The sequence below is a fragment of the Manis pentadactyla genome, chromosome 17, assembly GCF_030020395.1.
Source record: "Manis pentadactyla isolate mManPen7 chromosome 17, mManPen7.hap1, whole genome shotgun sequence".
In the NCBI taxonomy this organism is placed as follows: Eukaryota; Metazoa; Chordata; class Mammalia; order Pholidota; family Manidae; genus Manis; species Manis pentadactyla.
In genome coordinates, this window is record NC_080035.1 from 58,164,561 (window position 1) to 58,176,874 (window position 12,314).

Below are 12,314 nucleotides of genomic sequence, written 5' to 3' on the forward strand. Positions count from 1 at the left end.
TTTTAAAGGAACAATATCTAAATAATGTAAAGTCCCCAAGGCACGTTGTGTAATTGCACAGATGCCGCACTATGAACACTACCCCTGGGCATCATTTCTAAATTAGACAAACATTTCCTTCCCTTTTCCAAGCCTAGCGAGGACATGTGGTATAGTTTTGTTCCTGGTCAGTCTTTTCCTACCTTTGACACACAGTTGACAACAGTTGAGAAATCTGAGTTTTAACAGTGATAACAAGCAGGAAGAAGGCTTGTAGCTCAAGGCTACCAGGTCCCTCATAAAACATATTTGGAGTTTGCTTTGACCTTTCTGAAAATGTTGCATTTGTATGCAGCGTGTTTGCATGGGCTCAGCCTAGCGTTAGACTAAGAGTGAAGTTATCTGTGACTGGAGCCTAGACAGCCAAGCCACCTTAGTTTGTGACATTATTTGGGATATAATTACTATTAACATACCTGTTTCATAGCAACTGTTTAAAAGGTAGACAAGTAGATTTTTTGGTAATTCTTTATGAAACATCTCTACTGACGCCCTACCCTTTTTTTTTTTTTTCTGCTCTTTTCCAAATGTTTTCTACTTGTATTCATTTAAATTTCAGACCAAAACTGTAGGGCAGGTCATCTAACAATTTATATCTCTACAATGAGAAAGTATCTCAGTTGATTAATGCATTCATTCAGTGTTAAGTCAGAAATTGTTTGCAGTATTACAATAAAAGATATGATTTGATCAAATGTCTAATACTGAATGTTTCATTTCCAAAATGTTCTTGCTTTCAATATAAATGGCCCAAGAAGACATGTGAGAATACATTAAACGGAATTTTTTTAAATAAGAGACTTATAAAATTATTGTTACTAGGCACAAAATTTTCCTCCCGTTTTACTTCCCCATTGAACCACTCATCCCATTACAAAAACTCCTCTTTGGGAGGATAATCTTTGGCCACTGGAGTTCCACTTTTTACCTTTATCTTGCCATTACTTGAGCATGCTAGAAACTCTCTTTAAACATCTTGTTATTCCAAGCATCAGGCACAGTGCCCAGTATACTGTAGGCATTCAATAACTGTTTGATCAATGAATACATTACAATCTTTTGAAGCTACACAAATGACCTAAAATAGTTTGAGGATGGATGATAAAAAAATGTTTGTGCCAAAGAATAAAGTAGTCTTTGAAGTTGAATCTAAGAATCTACAAATTCAAAGGCTCTTCTACATTAACTTGGCATTTTATTTTATTCACAATACCACTTTGAAGCAATGATTTTTTTTTAATGTAGCTTTTTTTATTTCTCTCAGGCATGACCAGGAAAGACTGATAAAGTAGTTTTTGTTCATGTAAGCCTGCAAACTAAGGCTTATTGCAAATGCATGGAAACAATCTGCTATAATTAGCTGGACAGCCTTTTTCCCACAGATCCTCATATTCTCAATAATTAGCAGGAAACTACTCAGAGTTCAAAGCTGACTTCAAACTAATACAGTTTTTTATTAATTCTAAATGTATACTAAGGTATTTACTTTTTCTTTACTATTCCATAATAATATTCAGAGAATTAAAACAAAATTACTTTGAATCTATCAGAGAAGTATTATTCTCTTATTAAATAAAAGTTATTTAAAGTCACTGCATAACACGATAATAAACACTTTTTGCTTATTTATGGAGTAAAAATATTTCTATTATGCCATATATCTGAATAGGTGGTGTCTTTTAAAAGTGTGTATTCTTCAAGACATTTCTCTATACTCTTAATTTGTCAGTTTTCTTTTTCAACTGCAGTACCACTAAGTGCCAAGGTTAGACACAGGGCACACCACTAACATCGTCACAGTTGCTCCCTGCCCAGCCCAGCCTCTGAATGCAGTGGTGACCAGCCCCCAAGGTTCAAAGGAACAGCTCATCTCTGGCTCTCTGGATCTAATCTACCCTGTGCTGGCACCAACTACCAATTTTTCCATTAAATTCTAGTGTGTGCCTGAGCCCAGCCTCAAAGTGGCATCATGTCCCTCTGCACATGCAAGACTTGGCTGTAGTCTTGAGCTCATGCCTGGAGTGAGTGATAGGGTACAACCCTGAGCCAGGCCCGAGGTCCTATCGCCCTTGCCCTCCACATCCTTCCTTTAAGCCAGTAGTAACTTCACCCTCTGCAGCGGTCACCAGCCTTTGCTAAGCTGCTGTCCCTAGAGATGACGCAGCAGCAGAGAAACCCTGGTGTTTGTGAGAGCTGGTCCTCTACAAACCCACGTACAGCTGACCCTTGAACAGCGCGGTGGGGGAGTGGGGGCTCCAACTACCCACACAGTCAAAATCCATGTATAACTTTTGACTCCCAAAACTTAAGTACTAATAGCCTATGGTTGACCAGAAGCCTTACTAATAACATACATAGTTGATTAACAGGTATTTATGTATTATATACTGTATTCTTATAATAAAGTAAGCTAAAGAAAAGAAATGCTTTTTCAACTGTGTCAAATCTTCAAAAACATTTCCAATGTATTTATTGAAAACAATGTGCAAATAAGTGGCCCTGTGCTGCCCAAGGGTCACCCATAGTTGGTAACTGTCCTTTAGTGGAACATACAAGTTTGTATAATCAAATATAAGTTATATAACCAATCACATTTTTGAAAGTAACATTATTCTTTGTCAGCTGTATTAGTTTCACATAAAAATTTTAAAAATCAAAGCAAAATGTTGAAATTAAGCAAATGTATTTTTTAGTAAGCAGCATGTTTTCTTGTATGTGACTCTAAAAGCAGTAAAAGATACTTTTACTGGCAAGGGTGACTGACATAGGCTCTCTCTTTTCAGCTACAAGCTGTTGAAATTATTAACTACCAAATAGCTCACAATAAGCTTACTACCTCCATTCTTATATAGGCTATCATTTTAAAAGTTAATACTATGCCTTTTGTTCTTTTGAAATTTACAAATTTCAAATGCTACCCTGGGATTTGATACACTGGACTTATTCTACCTTCTGAGCAGAGAAACTGTATTTAGAGTTCTCAGTGGAATGCAGAAAGAAGAACTTGCTAACATGTTCAGAAGATTTGGGAGAAAAAAGTGTGGAAGATTTCAGAGTGGAGCTAAGAAAAGCCTACTGCTCATTTCTTCCGTCTCAAGCATGTGTTCTCTGTTCAACAAAATAAATAAATAAATGTTTATAAGTATACAAAATTAACAAATACAAATAAACATAAATTAAAATAGATGGGCTAATAAATAAAACTTTTCAGAACCAGATAATCATCACCCACCAAACTAAAGGGCCTCACAGTTTCTGAAGCTATACCTTCAGAAAACTGAGACAAAAATGTCAAGAACTCAATGTGAACAAACTGGGATTCCTAAACTGGAAGCTGTCCAAATAGACAGGGCTTAGAAACCAGCTGCTAAGGTGCACTTGGAAGGAATCAGAGCCCCTGGGCAGGTCTCCTTCCAAGCTCTGGTTTGACCACCATGAATGGTATGGTAGGACCCCTGGCCACCCCTCCCGCTTGCCCACCTGATGCCCTCAACCTCCCTGTACATGACTTAGAAGCACTTGGAAGACAAGAGAAATGCCTCAGAGTCACTGCAATGAATCAGCACGTTAATGCTGACTGCACAGTTCTCTGATTTAGAGCCAGTCCGGCTTGTGACCCCAGGTCCCCTTTCCCCCAATCCCAACCACCGCAGGTGAGCCGACAGACTGAAGCCAATGCAAATTCCTTCTTCTGGCATTTCATTAGCTGACACGAATCAGTGATCGATACTGAACCAGCCTTCCCATGTTTACATCTTTGGTCACACCAGAAATTCACTGATAGCTTTCTGACAGTGACTTGATAATCCTAAATTTTGTGGGGCTGTGTTGTTGTTGTTGTTAATAAAAGGGCTACTTTTCATGAATTTAAATGAACTGACAAAAACACATGGGGTTTAAAAGAAGGCAAATCTTACCTGTCAGAGCTTTCCTAATAGACAGTCCAGAGCAAAATACAAAAATTTTTAAATGTTTTCAAAGCAGCAGATTTAAATACATTATTCTTCTTGAGGGTAAACTTTATACTTTATTATCTTCCAGAATTTCAAATGTAACAGGAAAAAGTGTGAAATCAATATCCTACACTGTCTCCACAGAAAAGACTAGATTGTTATTTCTATTTGAAGATGTGCACATCAGCTTGTTCTGGGCTTTCATATACAGAGTATTTACTACCATGTCAGACACTTGCTAAGTGCACAAGAAACATGAATTCTTAGCTTTTCCTTTAAGGCTTCGGTACAACGTTGTGGTTTCCAAGTCAAAAGTCAGCAGAACATTAAGCACCAGACAAAAGAAATTACTTCATCTACAGCAATGGGCTTGAGACGCAGCAGGATAAGAAACATCTGCATAAATACATTTTTTAAAATTGAGAGTCGATCCATATAATGCACAGCAAGGCAGGTGACGAAGACAGCAATGAGAGCCTGGGGCTGTTTTGGCATCTCTTGTGCCTGCAGGAGACCGTAGCAATGGCCCTGATTTCTTTCCAGTTGACTGTGACATTTGGGGCTCTCTGTTTGAGTGAGGTCATAGCACTTCGTGCAGGAAGCACAGATTTAAGGAGCACTTGGTATGTATTCATCAAGCTGAGATGAAAATTACCTTTGTGCAGCTCCAGCCCCTTGCTCAAGGGGTCAGCGGAGAAGGGAAGCCAAGGCTATTAAACCCTAGTTTTTCAGGCAATAGAAAAAGAATCAGAGAATTTATAGTCCCCTCTCCAGCCCCACTTTTCCATCTCTGGTCCCTTTTCCCCCAGTCATACAACGGTTTCTTCTCCAGAAGATGGTGGACGTGAGAAGTCAGGTGTTCAGCTTGCCACAGAAGGCTCTTTCTCTCCGCCACGACATTTTCTGGCATCTTGTCATTTGGCTACAGAGTTCCAGCAAAACGAAATACTGTATAAGAGATTTGCTGATATTTGCAGGTCAGCACTTTCGATATTAGAAAATGACAAACTTTACTAATTGAATTTGTCGATTGTCCTCCTTTGCCTTCCCTTCCCCTCGCTGCTGCCACAAGGACTATATATCTGTCCTGACCTGGCTATTGACGTAAAGGGTCCCACTACAGGGTCTAAGGCACATTTAGGTTGCACATCTCATATCATGGTTCTCTGCTGAGGGTATTGCTTACTTCCAGATGTGTAAATAGCTTGCACTTTAATGTTATCAAAGACTAAAAAGACATGCCCCTTGAAGAACATTGGGAAGAGAGAAAAGAAGAGGAAGCAGGGCCCTGAGATGGTGTCTGTAACGCAGGCTGGATTTCACACGACCTTCGTAAACAATGAATGGCATGTTGTACAACATTTCACCAAGGCATTATTTTCAAATAAATCTCCTTGCATTGTGCATCTTTTTTGCTGTATAATATGCAAAAAAGAAAAAGAACAATGGCTGGAAATTCTGTCTCTGTGATTTGAAGTGTTCTCACTTGCATGCTGAGAAGTGTAATAATGAATATTTTTGGCATCAGCTGCTGATAACAGCTTGGTACTAGCGGCTTTTGATTCAAAATGTCACGAGGTACAATAATACACAAATGGAGCGCACAGAGGGGGAAAACATTCCTGCAACCTGTCACAGGTACAGAAATTTTTCATAAGGGTTCAGGTAGAGAAATGTAGAAGTAGAAACCGAAATACCGAACAATATAAACAACCCAACACCCACAGATATCAGGAAAAAAGTATCAACAAATATAACAGTTTTTATGTAATCATATACAAGTGGTTTCTCTGTGAAAGCCATATGGCATTCATCTATGAATGATCTGGTACATCAAGGCACTGAAGTCCACGAGAAGGCATATTCATTTAGTGTGATCAAATGCTTTTCCCGTTAACTTGTAATGATTAATTTCTTAAAATAATAGCCCTTGTCTCCACTGCTTAATCTTTGTCTTCCATTGGTCTTTCTTCAGAAGCAGATTTTTAAAAAGAAATTATATACCTTAAATATGACTAGGATAGCTATTAGAAATATGATTAGGATAGCTATTAGACTAGCCTCATCTAGAAAAATGTTTAAATATTAGCAAGAAATTACTGATACTCACTTGAAAATTAAGCACATTCCAAATATTAATCTCAAGGACGTTCCCTTGTTCTGTCCTTTGTTGCTTGGGTTTGCCCACTTGAGAAGTGACCAGTACTGAACTGGCACCTGCTGTTTTAGCCCCTCCTCCTGTTTTATTTCCATGATTTTTCCAATTGCCCAAACAGCTTTTTTTCTTCCTGCATCTATTAGTGACATCTTCCCAACTTAATTCTTTTTGGCATTTATAGTTAATGGCCTTTGTCCAAGTCCTGGCTCTCCCAAACCAGCTGTGTGACCTCAGTCATTTCTTCTCTGTGCCTCAGTTTCCCTATCCACCCCAAGAGGTCACTGTGAGGAGTGATCCATTAGGGCAGCACTTAGAATGACACGGGGCGCGCGGACAGCTCTGCGTTCAAAGCTCAAGTGATTTAAATGTGAATATGTATTATTCACAGTATTTTTCAGTATCTATTTGTATTTGTTTTTCCTTCCACTGATCTAGGGATTATTTCAATTTAAGTAATTGGTTTGACCAAGCTGGCTAGCCAGAGGATTTGGAAACCAGGAAGAACCCTTCAAACCAGGTTGTCCAACTTCTTATTTCTTTAGTAGATTCTTAATCATCATGATTGTTGTCATCAGACTCTAGTTGAACAAGTAATTATACTCCTCATGGATTGTTATGCCACTGACATGCATTTATAATCTAAGCACTGGGAGCAGAGATGTCCTCAACAGCATCAACAAATTCACTCTCATCTCTGTCCTTCAGATCCACCTTTTTAACAGCGCCGATCACCGCACCCTGCATCATGACACCTAACGGTGCTCCAGGTAGCGAGGGGTCCTGTAGACCTTTACTTGCCCCTCAGCAGACTTCATTCTTTCTTCTCCTTTGACTGTCGGGCACTGTGCGGTTTATAATATATTTGCACAATTACCAGGCACTGGATCCTAAAACCTAAAAACTGGATCCTTTCTGAAGGTAGGCAAGGCAGTTGCTCTTGTCCCTCATTCTCCCACAGGAAACTGCGGGTCAAAAGTTAGGATACTGCCCAGGGTCACAGAATTAGAAGCGCCAGGGAGCCGTAAAGCCCCGGTCTTAGGATTTCCCCTCCACAGTTGTCCTCACAGCATCATGCTGCTTCGCCCCGAAACATGTCATTTCATACCACCCGGTTCATGGACACCAACGCCCTGGCAACGGGCAGAGAACCAGGCAACGACACAGGAGCAGTAAAGTCAAGTCTGATTGGGCAGGAGCTGCTGACACCGTCCAGCCCCTCAGGATTAAGTTCACATGGGATCTACCGCATGATGCAGATACTGAGGAAGTAGATGAATGAGTTGATATTTGGCCAAGATGGAGTTGAAAAATAAATCCCTTTGGGGCTACAGAAGAGAAAACCTTTAAGAGAACTGGTCTCAGCCTTATTGTCCTTTCACATTGTTAATGTAGGACTAAGTTTAAACTACCGGGACCACTGTTTCTGTGCTTTCTGAGGCCTAGGAAACCACTGTTATTGAAGTAAGCTAAACGAATTTCAATTCTAAAACAATGTTCCCATCGTCATCACAGGAATTTAGGTAAAAGGGAGTCTGGGTAACATTCCAGGCCCACAGAGGCAACAGATGAACAGATGGTCTCTGAGCTGTAGAGATCTCTTCGTGTTCTACATTAAAATGTTTCCAACACACTGACACAGCGTAGGAGTCTGATTCTTTATTAAAAGATCGTTTCTCAGGTTTTGTGCCACTTCTGTAAAGTATGAGCTGCTGTGTTTTGCAGCACCTTATCGGAGTCACAAGCAGGGCCTGGACTTGTCCCCACTGGCTGGCCTCCGTCATCCACTAACACGCTGCAGGGCGGTTACCAAGCACACGTCCGTTAAGCGCACTCAGGAGTAGTAAGAAAAGCTCTAGCCAGAAAATACGGACCACAGATTCAAATAAAATGATCCAGGGAATGGCAGGTGGAGTCCTGAGCCTGACACCCTGACCCATGCAGCCGCAGAAGCTCCAGCCCAGTGCTTCATTTTCTCCCCAGAGCACAGACAGAAACATCTCCGGAGCCTGGGCTTCCTTCACTTCTCATGTTCAAGAAACATGAGACAAAACAGCAACACTGGATTCAGCACACCCATAGGGGAGCTAAGATGACGTCCTCTTGCAGCTAGTCACAAATTGTCACGAAGAGGCCCAACCATCTATCATGAAGCAAACATGGTTGAAAGAATTTAACTGCCTGCACATGTCCCCATGTCAGTGTAGCACACCACCTGAGTACAAAAATCACACAAATGCAGCAGAGGATAAACCTACCTACTACCTGGGTTGAGTGATCAAGATCAACATCAGCTGGAATAAGCATACTGACAGTTTTGATGGGTACCTTCAGACAATGTGATGAGAATGGCATTTTTTTTTCCTCTCCAAAACCCCTGATCCCAGACTAACCATGCGGGAAGCACGAGACAACCCAAACTGAGGGACATGCTACCAAACACTCCACCAGTGCTTCATAAAACTCTCAAGGCCATCAAACACAAGGTAAGTTTGCAAAACCATCGTAGGCCAGGGAACCCTAAGAAGATATGAGTACGAAATGTAACCTGGGTTCCCGGATGGAGGCACAGAACAGAAAAAGAACATTAGGAAAAGACAAACGAAATCCCAATAGAGTGTGGACTTTGATTCATAATAATGTATCAAGATTAGTTTATTATTTAGAACTGCCACACTAATGTGAGATGCTATGGAGGGAAAACTGGCTGTAAGGTGCATGGGAATTCCCTGTCCTATCTTGGCAACTCTTCTTTATATCTAACACTGTTCTGAAATTAAAGTTTGTTAAAAATAAAACATCACTCATTCTATTTTATTGACATCTATGGATCAGAATAATTTAATTAGCCAGCTTCTTTTAATTCCTTCTGCTTTGCAGCAGTGTTGGGATGCCCAGGAACGTTGACCGCACGGCTGGACGCTCTACACTCTCTCCCTGCAGCAGAGTTCTGTTCTTAGCAACACTTGCCCCAGTCTTGTTTATACAGTGGTCCTTGTTACTGTAATTATGTAATTTAATTATCTTTGAAATCACAAGTATAACTGCAAATGAGAGAATTGTCATTTCTGTGAAAAAATAGGTTGAATGATTTGAAAAACCTGATAAAGGCAAATGGCTAAAAATACTCCCTTGAATTTGTGTGTTCTCATACCATGAAAGACTGGGAGAAAATGTCAAGGAAATCAAGAAAGATTCTGCACTCAGATTGCTTACATCCTTCAAGTTCTGCTCCAATTAGACACTGAAATTAGAACTCATAGATCATGAGGGCGATTTCTGCAGGAACTCAAATCAGATAAAATATAATCAAAGGAAATACCAAGGGACTATTGCAAAGTACTGGTAAATGAGCTATATATAGAGCTATTTTTTTTGGTATCATCAATAGACACTTATATGAATAACATTGTGGTTACTTGACTCCTCCCATTATCAAGTCCCCACCATATACCCCATTACACTCACTGTCCATCAGTGTAGTAAGATAGTATCTATATATTTAATATGAAATAAAATGTTTATGGCACATGTGTATCATTTTTAATAAATGCCATTTCATTGTCCTTTTTCTTTAACTTATATTTTCGAATAACCAATTACTACTGATCCTAATTGACTAACCAAGACATTCTATCACAGATGATTTTCACTTTCATCTGCCAAGCATTAGTATTTTACAGCACAGTTTTGGCTGTCCTTCTTTTAACTTGGCAAATTCAGTTTTTATTTTGCACTGTTTGATAATGAGCCTTGTGCAGGTCTGTCACCTTTTTCCCCTGGTGGACTCTAGACACAAGGGTGATTGCCTAATTATGCCGTGCAGCTCCTCAGAAGCAAATTTGTTAAAGTGCCTTCTTAGATGAACAGCTGCCTTCAGCAGAAAGCTGGGAGAAAAATCCCAACAACAAAAGAACTTAAAAATGTGTTTTGTTTTGTTTCATTTTAAATGCAGTGTCTGGGAAAACAATGTCATTTCCTCAAAATTAAGTGAGTCTATTTTCAAAGAACTCTAAGCAGAAGTGAAGAGAACTGAATAAATGTGATGTGCTTCTCTCATGGTTTCTAGGTAATAAATTCTGCACCAGATGATTACCCTAGATGTGAATCTGCTTCCCATACCATGCTGAAAGGAAGACCACTAGGCCATACTTCACCTTTCCCAACGGGATCTAGTTTTCTCAGTGACAGCAACAAAGCTGTTTCTTTCCACATTGGTAGAAAACTCATTCTAATTAAGTTGAATAGCAGTTCCAAGCTGCTGGGATTTTCTAAGTAAAAGAACAGCAAGAAGCCCTAAAGATGCAATGAATGGAATTAAATGGTTATTTACAAATTCGGTTATTCAACAACAAAAAATAGGTAAAACATTCCTCTGAGAATTAGTGCTGTTTGGTCTGGAATATGCTTTGGAGGAATCATTTTGAAAACAGGGCATTTATAAAAATATACTTGAGAAACAAGTCAAAGAAAGTTGAAATGGATGCTAACTATCCCTTAGGACTATAAAGCAGTGCAAAGAATCCAAAATCCACATTCCTTGGGATTAAGCCATGTGCACGTTAAAGGTTAGGATTTTCAGCATGCACACAGGTCTGGCTGGACTTACTAGATTTCCATTGCAAGCACACTATCGCTGGAAATACTGGTAAGAGATCAAGAAGAAAAGCAAACAGAGAAGGCCTGCTGGAGCTGGCTGGATTCCTACCCAGGACCACGGGCGTTTCCCATCAGTCCCAGTTTAGGGGAGGGGACTGACCACAGAGTGGGGGCGAGGGGACAGAAGACGGCTTCAGAGGGAGGGGGCACCAGCAAAGCCTCAGGAAGGCCAGGGCTGCTTGCTGACTGCTTGCTGACGTCTTGCCCTGTCTTTGCTTCCCACGGGAATTAACCTTGAGACTAAAGGTGCCACATGGAGGGGTAAGGGGCAAATCCAGGGAGCCGGGCAGCAGAGCAGGAAGTCCCAGGCCCAGGGGAAGGGGGCACAGGGTGTGAGAGTCCACGTCATACTGAGGGACATCAGGGAGGAATACAACTTCATGAGCCAAGGACAAAAATCCAATTAAACGTTAAAAGCTTGTTGATCTAAACCCTAAACAAACTTCTGTTGGTATCTGTATCTCTTCTTTCAAGTGTTTGAAATTAAATTTTTAACAGATATTTTTTAAACTTTCTCCTCTACCTTTAGAATATACTTCTATTTCCATATAATTTCAAATCTGCTGTGTTAAAGTACAAACCTGTTGAAAGACTGAAATGAACTACATACATAAAGTATGCTAGCACCGACTGTCTGACAAATGCAGCAACAAGAAGTCACCTCAGTAGAGCCTGGCTCCTGCCTCAGCTCTCCCACCCACCCCCTGTTGCTGCCTCAGATCCTCCCTTCCCTCCACCTAAAAACTGCAGAAGCACCATGGATTTCCTGCCTTCTCACCTAATTCCCACTGGACATTTCCATACAAGTGTCTGCATGGGCCTTTCAACAAATCACACCTCATTTATGTTGGCACCTTTCCCAGAGGCTACACTGTGTCCCTTAAACAAGTTAACATCATCTTCTTGGGATCAAAACTTCTATGTGATCTTCCATAGCCCACCTTCCCTTTCCCCCCATGTTTACTCAGTTACCCAAATCTGCCCATTCCATCTCCGCAAAGATCCCACTTTATCGCTCCATTGGATGTTTAACCTCACAATAATAATAATCTTATGTTTTTACCTTTTTACTAAGCACCAGGCATCACACCATGCAGAAGAAGATACACAATCCATATTTGTCAACTAAAGTTATTTATTACTAGACCTGAAGACAATACTTAAGTTCTCAGCTGTCCCTGTTAGGCATAACCACACACAAGAGGATTGTTTTTAGCAATCCTTTGCCAGTCGCTGACCTCTGACTTACTTCTTTTATATTCCGTTTTCTTCCTGACTCCATGAACTCCTGCCAATGGGCACACACACATCTAACTTTAATAACATTTCAAATTGATAACCATGATAATGATATTATTTTCAAAAAAAAAGGTGATTGTTTTTTTCCTCTTCTAGGCGTCCCTCAAAATAAAATAGAGAATTGGCAAACATTAGGCTAATTTGACCAAATGTACGCAAGTCAAATTAAATAGTTCAGGCCAAATGCTTTGCTGAAATATTTTATTTCA

General features: G+C 40.2%; 1 protein-coding gene across 2 annotated transcripts in view; it reads right to left on the reverse strand.

Annotated features, from left to right (window-relative positions):
* Positions 1 to 12,314, reverse strand: part of FGF14 (fibroblast growth factor 14) — a 593,995-nt gene that overhangs the window by 486,974 nt on the left and 94,707 nt on the right. The gene's annotated exons all lie outside the window — the stretch shown is intronic.